The sequence below is a fragment of the Lissotriton helveticus genome, chromosome 4_1, assembly GCF_964261635.1.
Source record: "Lissotriton helveticus chromosome 4_1, aLisHel1.1, whole genome shotgun sequence".
NCBI lineage: Eukaryota > Metazoa > Chordata > Amphibia > Caudata > Salamandridae > Lissotriton > Lissotriton helveticus.
This window is the reverse complement of record NC_136063.1, coordinates 1,680,108,494-1,680,129,713: the sequence shown is the minus strand read 5'-3', so window position 1 is coordinate 1,680,129,713 and position 21,220 is coordinate 1,680,108,494. Positions and strand designations below refer to the sequence as shown.

General features: G+C 44.4%; 1 long non-coding RNA gene across 3 annotated transcripts in view; it reads left to right on the top strand.

The window, feature by feature from the left end:
• The first annotated feature begins 920 nt into the window (after positions 1-920).
• The window catches only part of LOC144827645 (uncharacterized), a 172,098-nt gene continuing 151,798 nt past the window's right edge, over positions 921-21,220 (top strand). For all 3 annotated transcript variants that reach the window (XR_013610282.1, XR_013610283.1, XR_013610284.1), the window contains exon 1: positions 921-1,004. This is a non-coding gene — a long non-coding RNA (uncharacterized LOC144827645). The remainder of the gene's footprint in view (positions 1,005-21,220) is intronic.

Here is a 21,220-nt window from a genome sequence, read left to right as displayed (position 1 = left end):
GCACTCAAAGACTGAATAGATCTGGCTTTTTTTAGGTGGATGTTTTTAGGTCACACCTAGCGTTGCAGCGCATGCGCTGCTCGCTTTGTGAGGCATGCAGTATACACTATAGCATGGGAGCTTCGTGGAAGCTCCGCTCACTCCCTGCCCATCTTTTGGATTAGCTTAAATCCTAAATGCTGCCTTCTGATTGGTTTTAGGCTTGTTAGTGTCTCCTACTGACGGCCATGTTGTGATTTGTATCCTTCCCTGGGTATTGGCCCCTTTACTACAACACTATTTTCTTCCCTGTGTTCCCCCGCCCCCTCCCACAGTCTGTTACTTCTCGCCCCCCACCCCTCATCCCCTCCACTCCTGTTCGTGCCTTCTCGGACGCCCGCCCTCCCATTTGCAATGCTACAGGTCTCGCGTAAATATGAGTCCTATTGCATTGCAAATGCTTGTATGTCGTGGGATTGCCTGGGGATCGCACTCTTTTATTGTCTCACGCGATGTTTGCTCTGCTGTCCTCGAAGGTCAGGAATGCGCTCAATCACCATGCGCATGAAAACGGAAGCTGCAGCGCAGTGCTCCTGAAGTAACGGAAGCAGCAAACGATTTCGATAGTGCTGCAGTGTTGCGGGAACAGCAGCTCGTTGACATGTGTATGCAAGCCGCTGTGGTGTTTTTTGTCTTCCTGGCAAGCCTCAGAGATGGCTGGAAACCCCCGTTGCTGCGCACCTGAGCTGCCACTTCGTGACAAGTTTGTGATTATTATTGTGGCTTCTGGTGGCTCTAGCCTTACGAGTGACTGATAGAACTATTCACCAATCATGGCTCTTAATATTTACCACATGGTGTCAGTTTGCTGCAATGGCCAATCGGCGGGTCGAATACAGAGAGCGTCTGGCATTAAGTAAGATCCAATAGGCTTCGTCCGTGGGCGGCACGGTAGGGAAGTGTGACCAGTGGCTTTCGATTTGTTTTCGGGCAGTGTCCAGGGTACAGCTACAGCTACAATCATGGTGAGTGAGAGGGAATGGCCAGTGTGAAAAGAATGAGTGAGCACCACCGAGTGTTGGTGGAGAGGAGGCAACGCCAAAAAGTAGCTTAAAGTGCTAAAGTGAAGGGGCTGAGTGAGCACCGCGCAGTGTGAGCCTTCCGAGTGACTGATAGACATTTCCACCAATCACGGTTCCTAATTTTTACCATTCGGTGTCAGTTTGCTGAAATGGGCAATCGGCGGGTGGAAAACAGAGAGCGTATGGCACTAAGATCCAACAGGCTTTGTCTGTGGGCAGCTCGGCAGGGAAGTATGACCAGTGGCTTTCAATTTGTTTTCAGGCAGTGTCTGGAGTCCAGCCACAGCTACAACCATGGTGAGTGAGAGGGAATGGCCAGTGGGAAGAGAATGAGTGAGCACCACCGAATGTTGGCGGAGCTGAAGCAACGCTTAAATGTAGCTTAAAGGGCTATAGTGAAGGCAGCTGAGCACCACGGAGTGTGGGTTTGAGGCAGTGGGTTTAGATGCATGACTCGTGCGAAGTTTCGAAGGACTATTGTGTTTTGAGAGTCAGTGATTTCAGTGTCCACGGTCGGTAGCTTCACATACGGGGGTTGAGGGGTAGGAAGGATGGGATGAAGAACAATTCACCATGCCCAGTGAGATGGAACTGGTCAGCAGATGTGGCATGGAAAGCAAGCGCCAAGTGCTATGTGGCGTTGGACACTATTCAGGGAAGAATGTCGTGGGTATTACCACAAAGCGCATCAGTCAATGGATATCCAGAAAACTGGTCATGCCTGAACAGTCCATTGGCCAGTGTTGAACAATCAATCGGGTGACCAAATGCAGTCCAAGTAAAGTGGAATATAGAAACTCGTTGGATCTGAAAAACTGTATCCTTTTTAGATCTGGTGGAAATAACGTGATTGATGCATCCCTGAAAAGTTTTCTGGTTGTAGAAGTGTGACATTTTTGCAATGTGCCTGTGTCTTATACATGACCATTTGAGTTACGTTGTATTGCAAACAGAAATGTAGTCCAATTCTGAACTTGTAAGTCCTCTTCTGTGTGCATTCAGGGACATGCAGTTTATTGTTTTGTAATGAAAGCATAAGCATTATACCTACCGTGCTGTTGCAATTGAAAACAAAAGGACTGGATGAACTATGTGTCATGTCTCGAGGACACTAGAACCATGTAAGAGAAAGTCCTCCCATGTAAATAGGTCAGGGTACTGACTTCCTGCCCCAGGGATTGGATAGGGTGTGGTTAGAACATGGCAATCCAGGTTAGGGCAGCATGCATTAATGCACTTCCTCATCATATGGACAATTAGTAAATGTGTGTCGGCATCTAGGAGTCCCGACGAAATTAGAGATGTATGAGTGTTGTAAATGGTCCTGCGGGCTGTTGAAATGGTTTAATGGAGCCCACGGTGGGGCGTGGGTTCAATATTGAGAATATAGAGATATAACATGTCTCAACTGTTGATAATTTAAACGTAGTCTTCTGTGGAGTTGCAGGAGCACAAGTTCATATTGTGCAAACTTTGCTCTGACAAAACATTGGTGTGAGATTAATATGGAATCCATTTATTTCCTTTCACTCTCGATGCCTACTTTATACCTTTGAAACAGAATGAAAGTGCGACTGGACGAGGAGCCTCAGATCTTGTGCACTGAAGTATTGTTAAGATGTTATTGTTTATTTGACTTCCAACAAAATGTTTCCACCATTCCGGAACTGGGGGATCTGGCCAGAGCTGCCTTTGTTGTGTGTTGTGAAAGTGATGTGAAAAGAATGAAAAGAGATTGTACAGAAGGGAAGATATATATCAGGCAGATAGACAAGAAAGACTCTGCTTAGAGAGACCAAAATAGAGGGTTGTGACAGTACTGACAAGGTGATAAAGAGACAACTGGTAGTGTAAACAAGCATTTGCAATGCAATAGGTCTCGCATTAGGAAAGTTAGAGGTATTAGTATTGTAAATGACAATTTTTTTATTTATGTTTTTGTTTTGAAAATAGCGAAATTAATAACTTTGTCATTTACAATGCCAATAGTGGTAACTTTTGCAAACGTGACACCTATAGCATTTTTAATGCAATATGTGTTGTATTTACATGACTTAGATGTATTAATATTAAAAATAACAATGGGTTGTAGTTTTTTAAATAATTAATACTTTAATAAAAGTTATTGTAATTTATAATGGCAATAGCTTAAACTTTTGCAAATAACTTTTTGGAAGATTATGTTCAGTGTATTTTATTGTGATGAAAATCCAAGAACAGAAGTAAAATATTAACATTTTTTTGTGACATTTGTAATAAAGTTTGAAAACATTGAGAGAACATATTAGAACCAGTTGTTGATTGGTTGCACAAAGTGATGCTGTGGCGTTGAGTGGTGCTGTGGCATTGAGTGGTGCTATGGTGTTGAGGGGTGCTGTGGTGTTGAGAGGTGCTGTGGTGTTGAGGGGTGCTGTGGTGTTGAGGAGTGCTGTGGCGTTGAGTGGTGCTGTGGCGTTGAGTGGCGCTGCGGCGTTGAGTGGTGCTGTAGCATTGAGTGGTGCTGTGGCGTTGAGTGGTGCTGTGGCGTTGAGTGGTGCTGTGGCATTGAGGGGTGCTGTGGCGTTGAGAGGTCCTGTGGTGTTGAGGGGTGCTGTGGTGTTGAGGGGTGCTGTGGCGTTGAGTGGTGCTGTGGCGTTGAGTGGTGATGTGTTGTGTGGTGCTGTGGCATTTAGGGGTGCTGTGGCGTTGAGGGGCGCTGTGGTGTTGAGGGGTGCTGTGGTGTTGAGGGGTGCTGTGGTGTTAAGGGGTGCTGTGGTGTTGAGGGGTGCTGTGGTGTTGAGTGTTGCTGGGGTGCTGAGTGGTGCTGTGGTGGTGCTGAGTCGTGCTGAGTGATAATGTGGTGGTACTGAGTGATAATGTGGTGGTGCTGAGTGATGCTGGGGTAGCGCTGAGTGATGATGTGGTGATGCTGAGTGGTGCTGTGGTGGTGCTGAGTGATGCTGGATTGGCGCTGAGTGATGCAGGGGTGGTGCTGAGTGGTGCTGTGGTGGTGCTGAGTGATGCTGGGGTGGGGCTGAGTGATGCTGTGGTGGCGGTGAGTGGTGCTGTGCTGGTGCTGAGTGATGCTGTGGTGGTCTTGCTGAGTGATGCTGTGGTGGTGCTAAGTGGTGCTGTGGTGGTGCTGAGTGATGCTGGGGTGGCACTGAGTGGTGCTGTGGTGGCGCTGAGTGATGCTGGAGTGGCGCTGAGTGATGCTGGGGTGTCGCTGAGTGATGCTGTGGTGGTGCTGAGTTGTGCTGTGGTGATGCTGAGTGATAATGTGGAAGGGAAGGGAAGAAAGAAAGAAAGAACGAAAGAAAGAAGGAAGAAGGGAGGAAGGAAAGAAAGAAAGGAATGAAGGGGAGGGAGGAAAGGAAGGAAGGAATGGAAGAAAGAAAAGGAAGGCAAGAAAGGATGGAAAGGAAGGAAAGGAAGGAAGGAAAGGAAGGAAAGAAAAGAACGAAAGAAAGGATGAATGGAAAGAAAGAAAGGATTCTAATTGCAAGTGTCAACATGAACAGGCTTGTTTTGAAGATGTAGTCCCCAAATTTGAGATTCCATGACAGAGAGGGGCTGTGAAGGACAGAGAGGCGACAGGCAGAGGCCACGCGCGGTGGACATCAAAGAAAGGGTGGGAGGGGAAAAAAACGCATTAGTGAGCGAGAAAAGCCATAAACACCAGGGGGGCGGGGAAGCAGATTGCCTTCAAGCTTGTGAGGAAAACAAGAGGGTCTGTTGTGTGTACACGCGGAGTTTACTCCTGAATACATAACATTTCATGAACACACATGCCTTCCTAAGTGTAAACTATCCCGTCGACACCAAAGCAGCATCACAGGAAAAAATGATGCTGCAGTCATGTTTTTTCGGGATAGCTTTAAAGTCCATGCATCAAATACAAAATATAGCTGCCCGCGCGCATTGACATCTGGGACGTGTCATCCGTCCCAAACAACATTTCTGGGATTTAATTTGCAGCCATGCGACCTTACTGACGCATTTTGCACGTGAAGCAGGTGCCAGGAATTAATATTTTACAAGTATGCGCATGAGAGAAAGATCACTGGTGAACGTGATCTAGGCCGGTGTCATACATGGATTGCATGTTCTAAAGCTGCCATAAACATGCGCAGGATTCCTTCACATGCTCCAGCGGCCTGCTGTTCAAGAGTGCTATTTTAGAAGTAGAATGATGTCACACATTATGATTTCAACAGTTTTTAAACACCACGCATATTCCCTTCCACAAATGTGAGCGGAGATGTAGAGTCAGGGCACAAGTCCTAAAACAAGAGCGGATTTGGGGGGTCGGGGGATGAATGAGAGGGGAGCTGTGATGAGAGATGAGAAGTGGAGGCCAGGGTGGGGGGCAGAGTGGAGCGGATGAGGATCCTTTTGAAGTACGGCCTCGCGGCCGTGAAAGAAGTTTAATTAGGGGGAGGAGAAGTGAGGCCAAGTGCGCTGTGGAAGCAACAGATGGCTTTGTGTGAAGCTCTCGGAGGCAGGCGGCTCGGCTTTTATTCAGAAAACTTTCCCAAAAAAAGCCAATGGACGAATTTCTGCCATTTATATTTCTTTAAAAAATACTTATAGACATGATAGTGATTGAATTGCATGAACTACTCCCCCAAAAAGCTCAGAGCGAAGAGCGTGCATGAGAGGGAGGGGGGGGAGTGGAATGGACGAACGTGCAGCTGAGTGAGAGATAGGCTGTGGTCTGAGTGTTTGCTTGCAGTAAATGAAATGTACCAAAAGCATGAAACTTGTATCATATATTTATATGCTATGACAAAAAGAGCAAAGTATAAGTCGGGCGCCACACTTCCTACTTATGATGTGACTGTGGATGAGCCGTTGTGTTTTTCGTTTCCTTTAGCTCAGATTTGCATTTCACAGGGGATGTCTGCCAACAGATAAGAATCTTTATGGCTGTGCTTAAAGCACTCCAGTATCCTGGTGTGGTATCGTCACCAGACGGCCCCACCACTCCCTCGAAGAAAAAAAACATGATGGTCCACAGAATTGCCGAGTTTTGTGTTACTGTTTGTTACAAATGTTCTGTGTTGCAGAGGCCATAGTGAGTAGGTCTTATGTCACTTTTAAAAAGCATGATTATCATGCAACTTATAGAGCAAGTCTGTGGCCTGATTAATATTGTTTGCGATAAAATAAAAGGAGAGCGAGGAGTCTGTGGCTTGAGTATTGTGTTTGGAGAGCGAAGAGCGTGCATGAGAGGGAGGGGGGAATGGATGAACGTGAAACTGAGTGAGAGATAGGCTGTGGTCTGCGTGTTAGCATGATTATCATGCAACTTATAGAGCAAGTCTGTGGCCTGATTAATATTGTTTGCGATAAAATAAAAGGAGAGCGAGGAGTCTGTGGCTTGAGTATTGTGTTTCGAGAGCGAAGAGCGTGCATGAGAGGGAGGGGGGAATGGACGAATGTGAAACTGAGTGAGAGATAGGCTGTGGTCTGCGTGTTAGCATGATTATCACGCAAATTATGGAGCAAGTCTGTGGCCTGATTAATATTGTTTGCGATAAAAAAAAGGAGAGCGAGGAGTCTGTGGCCTGAGTAATGGGTTTGGAGAGCGAAGAGCGTGCATGAGAGGGAGGGGGGGTGGAATGGACGAACGTGCAGCTGAGTGAGAGATAGGCTGTCGTCTGCGTGTTTGCGCGCAGTAAAGTACAAGAAATACATTTTACCAAAAGCATGTAAATTGTATCATATATTTAGATGCAATGCCAGAAACAGCAAAATACAAGTCGGGCGCCACACTTTGTGCTTATGATGCAATGACAACTTGTATCACCTAAAAGAATAGCACGCAAGTAATGGAGTCTGTGGCATGAGTAATGGGTTTGGAGAGCGACAAGCGTGCATGAGAGGGAGGGGGGTTGGAATAGACGAACGTGTGCAAGTAATGGAGTCTGTGGCCTGAGTCAAGTAATGGCGCGGCCGCGAAATGAAAGCCTTTGATGCAGCAGGGGGGGGAGCTGAACCCCTTGAAGTCAAGCTGCTGGCGGCACCACGCTGGGGAAGTAACAGATGGCTTGGATGTGAAGCTCTTGAAGGCAGGCGGATTGGACAAAAGCTTGTGCACGAGAGAACATGCACTTGTGGAAATCCGCTTTGGGAGAGCTTAGTTTAACTCTCGGTTTCACTGCTATAGACTCGTCCTATTCATTCCTGCGGAATGGAATAGGCCGAGACCTAAAAAAGAGACATCTTAGAGAAGGTAGCGAGACAGCCGAGAAAGACGGTTCAGACCTACAGGGCGGAAGAGTAGGAGACAGGAGTACAAGAATCAATGTTGTGAGAGAACTCGGAGAGGGACAGAAAAACAGGGATTCATTTGAAGGCAAGAGGACCAATGAGACAAACATGATAGAACGATTTGCTGAGCGATGGGGGAATGGATATTGATTAAGGGTTACAATCGGTCCCAGTTGTGACTCAGCAGAGGTCAGTAAAATACCAGAATCACTTTAGCATTCTCTAGGTTCCAGTCCATAGAAATTGTCTTCCACAAGCACCAGTAGACAATGTTTTTTTCAGATCTTGTATTTTCAATGATATGACCACCGAATGCCCTGATGTTATATTAAAAAGAGCTTTGGACTATACCATTTCCCACTGAAAGGCAATATTTCTCTCCATGTTTTCCCATGCCTGGCATATCATGCAGTTTGGTGCTTAAGTTCCCTCCATGTTAAAGACCAGTACATGATTCAGCGCCCAGGCTAAAGTGCTCCATAGCTAAATACATATAAGGTCCCAAAGGCGAGACCGATTGCATTGCAAATGCTTGTTTGTTGTGTGACATGTCTGGATGCAATAGCAGAATCACAAGATTGTTCACATATTTTAAGCCACAACCTTACTGAGGAGCGATCACTTTGCTCCTTTGCGGCACTCACTCTTCAGTGTCTCTGGGATGGCTGATTTGCATATGGCCATGTCTGAACTGGGGTGGTGTGGAGTGCAAAAAAACAATGGATTTAGGCCCAGATCTCTGTACTGGGGTGAATGTATGACATTGTTCTGCATTCTGTCCATCAACTGTTGTTTTGCATGTGTCTCTGGGAAGGCAGAAGCACGCATCAGAGCGGGGAAAGGTGCACCTCCTCCATTGTGAAACTCTAGACCTGACTGTAGGGCCCTGGGTTCTTGGTAGCCCAGTACCCCTTTATATCAAGAGCAGCAGTATTTGTTCCCCAGCGAAGTTGAACCAAAAGACGTGCAGGTTAATTGCTCCCTGACAGAGCAGATGCAAGGGATCCAAGACAAAACCCTGGACTGGATCACCTCCTTCCTCACCGGCAGATCCCAGAGAGTCCGCCTCCCCCCCTTCTGTCCCTGCGACGTACCCCTAGGATCATCCCTCAGCCCGACCCTTTTCAACATCTACATGGCACTGCTCGCTAACATCATCCGAGCACACCGCCTCAACATCATCACATATGCCGATGACACCCACCTGATCATCTCCCTCACCAAGGACCAGGCCACCACCAAATCCAACCTCCACGAGGGAATGAAGGCCGTCGCAGACTGGATGAAGACTAGCCTGCTGAAACTGAACTCGGACAAGACGGAGGTCCTCATCCTCGGCCCCACCCCCTCTGCATGGGATGCTGGGAGCTGACCGACACCCTCCAACCATGCATGCAACCTGGGGGTCATTCTGGACTCAACGCTCTCTATGACCCAGCAAGTCAACACTGTTGCCTCCTCCTCCTTCAACACCCTCTGCATGCTCCGCAAGATCTACAGATGGATCGGCAACGCCCTCTACGCAGGAACCACGGCCACACTCCAGAAGAGACTCCAACGCATACAAAAACGCCTCAGCACGCCTCATCCTCGGACTCCCACGCCACAGCCCCATCCCCACCCACCTGAGAGACCTACATTGGCTCCCGCTCATCAAGAGGATCCCCTTCAAGCTCCTCACCCACTCTCACAAAGCACTCCACAACGCTGGACCAGCATACCTCAATGAACGACTGTCCTTCTACACTCCAAACTGCCAGCTTCGCTCCGCCGACCTCGCCACCGTCCCACGCATCCCCCAAACGACCACCGGTGGCAGATCATTCTCCCACCTTGCCGCCAAAACATGGACCACCCTCCCCGTCCACCTACGTCAGACCCAGGACCTGCTGACCTTCAGGAGACTGCTCAAGACCTAGCTGTTTGACCAGTAGCTGCCTCTTCATCCCTCCCACTAAGCGCCTTGAGACCCTCACGGGTGAGTAGCGCACTCTACAAATTGATTGATTGATTGAAATATTGTCAGCTTTGCTGGCAGTCAAGTGGCAGGGATGACTGACAGGCAAAGTTAGTGCAAAACTGGGGATTGAGCTAGGACTTGAGAATACGCTCTGTGCTAAGTTTACCCTCTTACAGGACATCACTAAAGTAAAAAAAATGCATGAATTTCACAGAAAGTGAAAGGAACATGCTCTTCTTTAGCAAGCTTGCGTTTGTGCGGCAGCTGGGCTTGTAATTGCTTGTGGTCTGTCGTGGTAGGAGAAGCAACATGAGGCAGAGAACAAGGGGCAAAGGGACAAACACAGGCAAGAGCCAGCAACATAGAGCACGGGGACAGAATCAATATGAAAGGCAGGGAGGCAGAATCATAGAGAATAGGAAGGGGAAGCAAGAAGACGGCAGAGGTAAAACAACAGGAAGGGCGCAGGTGAGGGAAAGCAACATGGAGGGAGCAGGGAAGGAAGCAAACTAACAGGGAAAGAGGCTGATGTAGACAATGGGGGAAGTAAACTGTTGAGAGAGCAAAGGGGAGTGGGGGGAGATAGGCCCACTAGGGAGACAGCTGGAAAACATATACCCTCTCATGGAGCACTTAAACAAAAAGAAAATAGTAGAGCCTAAAAATGTGCAGTGGTGGACACCAGTAATACGTTCATGCTACAAGGGAGGGACTAACACAAGAATGTACCATTTTTGGGAATGCATCCATGTGATTTGCTAGCCCTAGACGAAAGCCAAGCAAGATATACCTATGATATGTGTTTAATCCAATATATAGGTACGGTTGGATCCCAACTTGCTCATAGACAGGTAATTAGCTTCCAAATCATAATTTATCCTGAATTTTTTAAGGCTTTCTCATGCTCTTTAATATTAGCGAGCAAGATTTTTAATTCATTCTTTGTAAAATAGGCTATAAGCACTGGAGCCAAAATTAGAGTATTAGCAGTGTAGACCATAGATTGTTGCACAGGTATAGTTTTCTCTTTAATATCTAGATCTTGTATGCTCAAACTTTTTCGTGACCCCACTGCTTAGAAGTCACAACAAATATAGTTATTAATATACGCAAAGTGAAAAGGAGCATATGATTATAACAAATCAGCTTGTAAAGTACAATAAATCTAATCAATCCATCAAATCCAAATATGTTGATCAGGGAGTCTTTGTTCATCTGTTTCAAATTACACTTTATTTCAGTTTAGATAACTTGTGTACATCATACAGCTGGTGTACGCATGTTATCTAAACTGCAATAAAGTGGAATTTGAAACAGATGAACAACGACTCCCTGATCTATGTATGTGTATTTATTAGATTTATTGTTCATTTACAAGCTGATTCGATATAATCATATGCTCCTTTTCACTTTGCATATATTAATAAGCACTGGGGAATCTACGCAGTTAGAGACTGAGTCACTAATCAAGATCAAAGTATTCTAAATATTTGAGAGCCAAGGAATTTTGAAAGTGTGATCTATAGGAAGACAATCTTTGAGGATAGCCTTAGTATTTGAAGTCTCAATTTTAGTCTAAATTGCATACAAAAGAAGCACCAGTCCTGCCTCTTTGTGAATAATAGATTCTGGGATCAATTGTGGCACTGCAAGTGGTCGTCTTTAAAATTATTTTCCTGTATTTGTAGGACCAAGGTATGAACAAAACCTCACAAGGTACCCCATACATTGCAGCAGAGAGACATTTACTTCTGTAAATAGCCAACATTTCTCTGACAGGCTTTGTTACTAGTTTGGTGGCAAACCTAAATACACCTTAAGTGGATCTCAGCAGATTGGTCTGGCTCACTCATTTTTGATTGCACCCGCTTTTGCAAGACAAGAAGTGTATTCCTGGATACGAGAAGTTTTGCACCTGATACACATTCTTTTGATGTAATGGGGGTGATACTTCCACCTGCCCATCCCGCAGGTCATAGTAAAAGTTTTATTTAGGTTGTCCTTCAAATCTCTATCCTCCATATAAGAGTTAGAGAAGTTCTTAAGGTGTTGCAATCCAATTGAGGTCTGTTATAGTAATACAGTGTCATCTGCATATAGTAGGATGTGAACAGGTCGTGAAACGACTCTAGGTGCATCAGTGCATAAAGCCTAAAGCTCCTCATCTACCCCATTAATATACAGAGAGAAGAGAAAGGGTGCGAACATGCAACCCTGCCTAACCCACCTCCTTATTCTGAAGGGCATTGTCCACTCCCTACTAGGTCTGAAACGACACTGGCTGTTAAGTTGTCATACATCTGAGCCAGCAGAGAAATTATGTTCTTTGGGGCACCTAGCAAATCCATAGGGTGCCATAGTTTGTTATGATATACTAAGTCAAATGCATTACTCAAGTCTATAAAACGCAAATATAGACATCCATCCCTTGCCTTTGTGTAATTCTCCACCAAAATATTACAATGTAGATATCGCTCCACTGTTCCTATACATTTTCTAAATCCCTATTGTGTCGGCAAAGATGGAGTTTTCTTCTGCCCACTGTTCCAACCACTCCAAGATGGCTCTGCCCAACAGAATTGCAGATGAGTTTAAGAGGCATATAGGTCCATAGCATTTTCAGCCACTCTCACTGCCTATCTTAAAATTTGGAACAATAATTGATTCCAATCAAGTGAAGGGAAAATACCCAGCTTCAACCACATTTAAAACCATGGTGAGCTAGGGAGCCCAAAGAGTCGCTATATACTTGTCTGTGGCCAAAGTGACAACATTGGGCCCCGGATCTTGGCCCTACCTGCACTAGACGGTGTAGCAGGGTAACAAAAAATAAGAAGCCATCAACAGCAATCTTCTCATTCACACGTTTCCTATATGCATATATACTGGACTGCCGTAATATAATTCAGCCAATAGATTGACTTCAACTTATTTGCCAGACGTGCAACATTCCATGAAGTTATAACAACTTCAGCATTTTCCTGGGGATTAAAGGTAGCAGCTTGGTAAACTGAACAAAAATTAATAGTACTAGACTTTTCCATGCAATGGTTAAATGCAACAACCGGAGAAGATATGGGATTCTTCCTTTCTAGGACAGGGAGTCATTCTACTTTGTCTTCTGTCTCAAGGGGAGCAAACCTGTTAGATGTGACAACACTAGCTCTCTGATCCAGAAGGAACAAAAGAATGAGTCATATTGTTGATACATATAATTCAGAATTGTAAAAATAGCCCAAAGGCAGAGCATCAATATTCTCTCCCATACAGTTATCAACAGATTGATTAATGGTTACAATTGACAGTATAAATTTAACAAAAAGGGGACAACAAAAATGTGTGCCAATACAGTGTCCATCACTGGTCTTGCTAGATTTACAAGCCCACTTTACTCTCCTCACAGGTAAGATTTCATTATAGAAGCATTGGATATTACAAACTTTTCCGATAGGCAGTGGACCACTTTATTTAGAAAGTTTTTTTATTGCTCGAACATGACCCGTGAGGGTATCAGCGCGCTTTACAGTTGGGCAAAGTAAGAAACAAGTAATAGGCATGAATACAATTGCAAATACGAGAGAAGTACAATCATAGAAGAATGATAATTTGAGGAACATGACCTCCATAGGCAATAAGCAGGATAGTACTTATGATCAGCAAATAAAAAATAGACATGGGTAAGATCAAACAACACAAGGTATGATCTTAGGCCAACCATTTGTTCATCAGAAGTGTTTTCACTTCTTTTTTGAAGGAGGTGGTAGACGGAATCAGACAAATACCCGTAGGCAAAATATTTCACATTTTCAGGGCGATACCCGAAAAGGATCTGTTGCACATTTTCTTTTTGTGGAAAATCTGTGGTTTCAGCAGCAAGGAGCTTGTACTTCACGTTGATCTGCACCTGCCTGATAATTCTAACTTTTGTGCCAAATACCTAGGGGTATTGAAATGTAGGGCTTTATGAGTCATGCACCCAATTTTTCGTTGTATTCTTGCCTCATAAGTTCAGGGATTTTAGAACAGGGGAGATGTGTTTGTTTCTGTTTTGTTCCAGTGATGAATCTGGCAGGAGCATTGAGAGGCCTGTAGAAGGGCCAGCTTGTAGCTGGGCAGGCCGCAGAGTGTAGCACTTCTGTAATCCAGCCTGGGAATTACTAGGGCTTAGACTGCAGATTCGTCCTGGGTGAGGAAGGGTTTTAATTTGCTTAGAATGCTAATCTGATAATTTGCTCCTTTAGTGGCGGTACTTATTTGATCCTGCAAGTGCAGGGGGTTGTCTTGTGTAATTCCCAGAGATCTCACAGAGTTTAAAATATACAGTGTGCAGTTGAGAGCAGTTAGATGCTTCATCAATAGGTCGATCTTGAGATTGTGGTTAGGTAAAGTAATGAGGGGGAATTCCGTTTTGATGGCGTTAAGTTCGAGCTGTTTGCTAGTAAGCCAAATCTGAGTATTTTGTAGAGTAGTGTTGAGGAGGAGACTTTCAGGTACAATTGGGTGTCCTCTGCATACATGTGATAATGACTGTTAGAGAATGTCAAGGAGTCTGCTAGAGGTTCCATAAATAAGTTGAAGAGAGTGGGTGAGAGTGCGAATCCCTGTGGGACCCCTAGGGTGAACGCATTGGGCTTAGATAGAGATTGGTTCACATTGACTCTTTGGGTTCTGTTATGGAGGAAAGAAGCAAACCAATGTAGGACGGTCCCTGATAACCCCATTCTTCTTTCAAGTAGGTTTAGTAGATTGTCGTCTTTCACAGTATCGAACTCAGACGATAAGTCAAGGAGGCTAACATGACATGCTTCATTCTGATCCAGGATTGTTAATATGTCATCCACTATGTGTTTGAGTGCTGGTTCTGTGCTGTGATCTTGATGGAAGCCAGACTGGCATTGGTCAAGGAGTTGGAAATGGTGTATGTGATCACAGAGTTGGATCTGGACACATTTTTCAAGAAGTTTTGCCAGAGTGAGAATGTCAAAGATTGGGCAGAAATTGTTCAGATCTGAGCAATCTGCAGTTGGCTTTTTAAGATGTGGGTTAACTGACCCACTTTTAGGCAGTCAGGGATAGTTCCTTGGTAGAGCACGGCATTTACGATCTTGGTCCATAAAGGGAAAATAGATGATTTGATCTTCTTATAGATATTCGGAGGTAAAGGGTCGAATAAGTGATTAGAATGTTTCAATGCTGTAAGCATGTTGTGAATGCTTCTTTCATTGAGAGGGGCATTGTTTTTGAGGAATGTCCAGGGTGACCAACAGGATCAACACTCTGTTAGGGATGAGGAATAGTGTGTAAGATAGTCAGCAGGAGCTCCCTCACTAATTGCAGCTCATTTTCAATAATTTCAATTTTTTTCAAGAAGAGGAGGCAAGGTCCTCGCAGTTTGGGAACATGTTGGACCCAGTACCTGTAGGGTTAAAGTATTAGTGCTTGACAATTTATAAAAGTTTTTTAGGTCAATTTCTGGCTAGGTCTAGCTGGGTTCTAAAGAAGTTAGCTTTGAAACCTCGGATTCTTTTGTTGCAAGTGTTCCTCACTGATCTTAAATGTTTTAGGTGCTCCATGGATGGTGAGGATCTCCAGGATCTCTCAGCTAACTCCAAATTGCATCTTTCTGTATTAAGGTTTTCATTGAACCAAGGTTTATAAACTTTGGTGGATATCTCTTTTAGTTGTAGGGGGCTATCAAAGTCAAGGATGTTCAAGATGGAAATATTGTAGTATTCTGTAAGGTTGTAAACATCTACCATGTCCACCTGTGGGGATAGGGAATTGTTATTGAAGGCAGATAAGTCATTAAGATATATGTTCCGCAACATTCTATTCCATTTGTTTTTCAGATCTCGCCAAGTCTCAAAGAAGATGGCGGTTATTGAGGGAACACCTTTATGATCACATAATGGGTTGCTTCAGCAGAGACATGCAAATATATTTTGAAGTCTAGGATTATGGCAATGGTGCAAGTCATGGTGATTTTTAGTAGTACCTCCCACAGTGTCATCATGGGGGAAAGAAGATTTCACCAAGTTTTGAGCATAACTCTTTCACTCATTGGGATCATTATAGTCAGCAGAGCATTTGGAATTATTTGTAGAAGGTTGCCACCACACAGAGGACTCACTAGTAACCCCCTGCGCTGACAACAGTCAAGTTAAGATAGGGTTAGTATGACCACCATTATGACCTCTGATTAATAAAGCTAATAGGAATCTTGTTTGAAAGCTCCAATTGACGCCAGCAACATTAGTTTACTTTTAACGTCCTCTAGGCAGGCGTAACATAATTCACCAAAAAGCCCATCTGAGTGTTCGTTTTTATTTTTTTTATTGAGAGTGTCAGTTATGTCGTAGTTTTTTGGACTTGTCCGAGAGACACCCTGCCTATTATTAAAAGGGAAGAAGAGTTGCATACCGGCATACCTTTTGCTGCATTAGTTTTCATTTCTTGTCATCCTGTTTGGATTTTGCCATCAATGGTTTATTTTTATTGAAGAAATGTAAATATTTCAAAAGCACAGCAAACCAGCTGTACGATTCCCTTCAAAAAACCTTCAAACAGAAAATGCAAGCAGGAAATACTGTAAAAGTATATTTAAGCTGTCAAAATAAGTGATTCATCTATATTAAACTCCTCAGAGTGAGTAGGTCCAAGTTAAACATGAACACTAATGAATGTGCATACATTTCAATTCAAATATCTACTCCTGACTCTTCCAAGAACTGCAAACTAATCGGTGTCATAATTCTAGTGTTGAAGGTGTTCACTGGAAAAGGGATGGCTCTCTGAGAAGAGTGACATAAACTAAATGTCTCAGAGAAAATGATGGCCTAACTTTAGAGGACGAGCTCGAGCCACAATGTAGTTTATAAAAAACAGTCTGCTATGACTTAGGAAATGGCATCAACACTGCCAAACTGCAGACTATAAAAGCCCTGAATTGCAGCTGAGGTAACAAACAACTGTCAGAGCAGCACTGTAGTGGCACTCTTAAGACATGGTTTGCAAAATGTGCAGTCTGACCTTACCGCTTCCTAACCCACCCAAAGAGTTTCCATCTCCCATGTCCCCTGCCTCCTGTGTCCTTGAGCAATCAATAGAATGGGACCCAATTGTCTATGTCAACTTCATCGACTATGAGAAGGTATTCCACAGTGTGAACAGAGAGACCCTTTGGAAACTTTGGTGTACCAGATAAACTCATAAGAATCATCAGAAACTCTTATGAGGGAATGAATTGCAAGATAGTGCACGAGGGACAACTCACTGAAACCTTCCAAGTGAAGACCAGAGTCTGCCAGAGTTATTTGCTCTCGCCTTTTATCTTCCTCCTGGCCATTGACTAGATCATAAAGACATACACAGCAAGGAGAAGAAACGGGATCCGTGAACACCTTGAACACAGCTTGCTGACCTGCATTTTGCAGATGACCTGGCCCTATTCTACCATACCCATCTACAGATGCAAGAGAAGACTGTCAATGTAGCAGTCACATTAGTACAACTTGGCCGCAACATCCAGAGAGGAAAAACCAATATCCCGAAGGCTAACAACGCCAGCACAACTGCAGTCACTCTTGCAGGCAATGCGCTGAAAGAGGTTGATGCCTTCACCTACCTGAGCAGTGTCATAGATCAACAAGGCGGCACAGACGCCTACATGAAGGCAGGACTCAGCAAAGTAGGGGCTGCGTTCCTTTAGCTAAAGAGGATTTGGTTCTCCAAGGACCTAAGGCTGCAAATCAAGATCCACCAACAAAGTCCAGACCTTCATCAACACCTGTTCGATGAAAATCCTCCAAATGTGCTGGCCAAACACAATCAGCAACAACGACCCATGGCAGCAGACTTTCCAACTCCCTGCTCATGAAGAAATCATAAAAAGACGCTGAGGCAGGATAGGTCACACCCTCCGCCAGTCCGCATCAAACATCACCAGGCAAGCCGTGACCTAGAACCCGCAAGGGAAAAGAAAAAGATGATGGCCAAGAAACACCTGGCGCTGAGGCACCAAGTCTGACTTCAAGGAGAGGGGGTTACACCTGGAGTTAAACTGAAAGAAAAGCCCAGGACAGAGATGATTGGAGAATCCTGTTTGATGGCCTATACCCCAGAAGAGGTAGTAGGCATAAGTACCCTTGCACAAACCTATTTCCCCCCTTTCATATCAATCGATCGGGTTCTCCCTCAGAGTCTAACCTATTGACACCCATCCTCTGCAACCATTGCTTGATGCCTTGTAGACCTCTCTCCACTCTGTAAAGGGCTTCATTGTTTTATAGCTAGCTTTGTGCTATATGAGACTGAAAGCTCTATCTTGTGGCCATGAACAGAGCCTCATTTAATGTTTTGGAAAGGAAGTCACACATATCCGGAAATAAGTGTGGACAAGTCATTTAAATTTTAGGATTCTAAAAATGTCAGTAATTAAAATTGAGGGACTGACAAAATCGCAAAATAATTAGTGGAGGTGCCACTTGGAGAACTCCTGCATTTGGGGTTCAACTCGGCGGACAAAATGCAACTCAGAGAAGCTAACAAGATTTTATGAAGGTCCAATTTTGGCACAACAGATTTTGAGGCAACCCTGAGAGACTTACAAGGACAAACGTGACTACAGGCAAATTTATGAGACGTCATGGTTCGAACTGATGTTTAACAAGCACAGCATTCAAAAAATATCTTTGACTCACTGCCCCCTTTTTTTAATTGCTTGTGGTTCAAGTCATCTAAACCTGGCTTAGCACATTTAATTCAGACTGAATGTCTTGATGTAGGACCGACAGCGTAATACCCTTATCCATGCTAAAACAAATGTAAGCGTGTCTAGTGCTTGACTCTCCTCTGCTCTGACCCTGTCTGTTCACTCCCTATTATCTTCTTCCTCTGCTCTTTTCCCACCTGTACCCATCGCTCTACGAAAGGAAGTCACGCTGGCCCAAAATAGGCAAGATTGTGGACTAACTATTTACTTGGTTCCTAGCATATTGCGGCACGTGAGCTATAGCCAGGAAAATTGAGATATCCTTATTAAATTTGATGGGGTGGATTTCCCTGCACCTGAATATCCTTGTGTGGTCATCGTACAGGGCTCTCCATTAGTCTAAGAACCTTTGGTTGTTGACTGAAAGCATATGAAAGGAGCTAGCATAGGCATCACACTTCAATAATAGTAAGGTCAATTTGGTTCCACAATAAGACAGAGGGGATAGTGTCTAAAGCATGAAATGTAGGTAGGTTACTAATATCCAAATCAAATCAAAAACAACTTTATTCAGTTTTAGGATAAAACCATAAAAGTTACACTTATCCACATTACAGATAAAACATACAGTTGATAAAATATGTACACACAATACAGGAATAATAAAAGTAAAGAGAACAGAATGCCTGATGGTTAAAAATCAGCTACATAGAGTGATAACAGGGTGTGCCTACCATCATCATGCGGGAACTAGCTGTCCATACAAGTCCTGAGTTTCAATATGGATTTCAAGAAACCTTCTACGAAAGGTATCTGATCTGGTTTGAACAGCTGCAGATAAAAAAGGGCTGGGCGGACTTGGTTAAAATTCAACCTTTTTAAAAGCGGTGTTAAAAAATGTCTGCGAGGTACTTCATAAAATGTACAAAAAACATAACGTGTAGCAAATCCTGTGGAGACAGGCCGTCGCAGCCACAGGATGCTAACATCTGACCTCTACAGCTCCCTTTTGGAACAGCAAGTAATAAATGGAAGAAATCGAATCAGAACCTGGACAGTAAAAAACACTCGTAAGTAGACAGTGGCCCCAGAAGATATGGCTCTGTAAAAGGGGTCGTTTTAAGCATTACAAATTTACGGATACTCGATTTTCCAATTTCTGACTCATCTCTTTCAAACTTTTTTAAGCTGATGAAATTTTCTTTACAAACTCCACGTCTTTCGGAGTAATGGAATCAGGCTTTGAGAAGAGATCCAGGGGCCCCAACTCTTCAAAACACCCCTTGATGTATTTCAACATTTTTTTACGTAGCATGTGGTCAAGACTTAAACACTCCCTTAAAATCTGATGGTTAAGGCTAAGTCCTTATTTAACCAACATTTAAGCCAAAACACCAATGGACGCAAAGCCAGTGTGTCACATAAATACGGCATCCCCATTTCTTCATGAACCACCAAATTTGATGTACAGTTAGGCACCCCTAAGAGACGTTTTAAAAAACTGTTCTCCACCATCTGCAGTGTATCTGTAGCGTTATACCCCCAGATCTCACTCCCATAGCTGGCGGTAGCAATACTTTTAGCCTGATATATTTTTAATTCAACATCGCCGCCATTGTGCGCTTACCCATTTTGGCTGCGAAGTTAAAAATAGCGGAATTTACCCTTGTAATCTCCCCCTTTTTTCTGTAAGAGGGGCCCCCATTTCAAGCAATCGTCCACTAAAACCCCCAAATAAGAAAAAATTTATGTTATTGGCACTTTCTCCCTGCCCACTTTAAAGGGTACTGTTTTTTCACCGAGTCCCGAACTGCAGAATATACGGTTTGGAGTTGTTTAATGCCAAATCATGTGTGTTCATAAAGCTCAGGAAGGTGTCAAGCAGAGACTGGAATCCCCTTGCAGTTCTGGCTATGAGGATGGCATCGTCCGCATAGCGCAGGACGGGTAGCCCTCTTCGCCCCACATATGGGAAGTCGGCCCCGGTGTTTACCAAAGTTTCATCCAGTTCATTAATATATAAGTTGAATAAAAAAAGGGGCCATAATACATCCCTGCCGAACCTCCCTCTCAATTTTAAAAACCCTTGATACGCGGAGGTCCTGGGCATATCTAATATTAGCTTTGGTTGCCCTATGCAAATCTTTCAGGAAATTAATCAAATTGTCCTCTACCCCCATGGCCCTCATGGATTGCCACAGCTTCTCCCGATTAACACAGTCGAAAGCAGATGAAAGATCCATGAAGGCCATGTAGATCGTACCTGGACGGGCAATTGTGTACTTACCCAAGATCATATATAAATTAAGGCATTGGGCCAGGGTCGAACGACCTGGGGGAAACCCATATTGAATGTCGAAGATGATCTTAAACTCCTCTGCCCAGGAAGATAATCTTTCCAATAAACCCCCCCACCACCTTTACCATGGAATCAAGAAGGGAGATCGGTCTATAGCACAAAGTGCACAATGGTTGAGGTGGCCCAAGAAGCCGGACAGCCTTCCTTGGCTGCCGTGTTAAGCATAGTCACCAGCACCGAAGCCCAGAAGTATGGGTTTGATTCAAAAAGTTCTGGTGGAATGCCGTCCGGGCCAGGGGCCTTGTTACATGTCACCCCTAGAATACCTGCCTCAACCTCCTTCTGCTCAAAGATCACAGGGGCTGTGATATTGGCCCTACCTTTATGATGTGATTGATCTACAGGGGACCTGAAGATGGATTTAAAGTGTGCCACCCATTCGTCCTCGGTTATATGGGCACCTAATTCTCCATCCCTGTCCTTCTCAAACAATGGGTGATTAACTATACCCCAGAATCTCGAGCTGTTCCCTAAGGTGCTAGGCACCAATAAGTCTGTCCAAATCTCCTCCTTCACTTTTCCCTTATGGGTGGCCAGAGCCCGTTTATACTCAATTCGACGGGCATGAATTAGGGGTTGGTTTCTTGGGGTAGCTTTTAAGGCTTCCTTCAGATTTCTCGCAGCCCTAGAGCAGGAGGGCTCGAACCATCTGGGAACGGTAGACACTGTCCTATGTGAGGGGACACTTAAAAGTTCCCCAATCCTGGTAATAATAATATCAAAAGCACTTAAAACATCCCCCAAAGAAGAGCCTGGTGAGACACAAAGTGCCAATTCAGTTGCACAAGAAACTATTACCTCTCAATGGAAAGTGTCCCGGGATATCTGTGACCATTTTAGATGACGCTTTCCATCTGTAGGTCTTAACAGGCCAG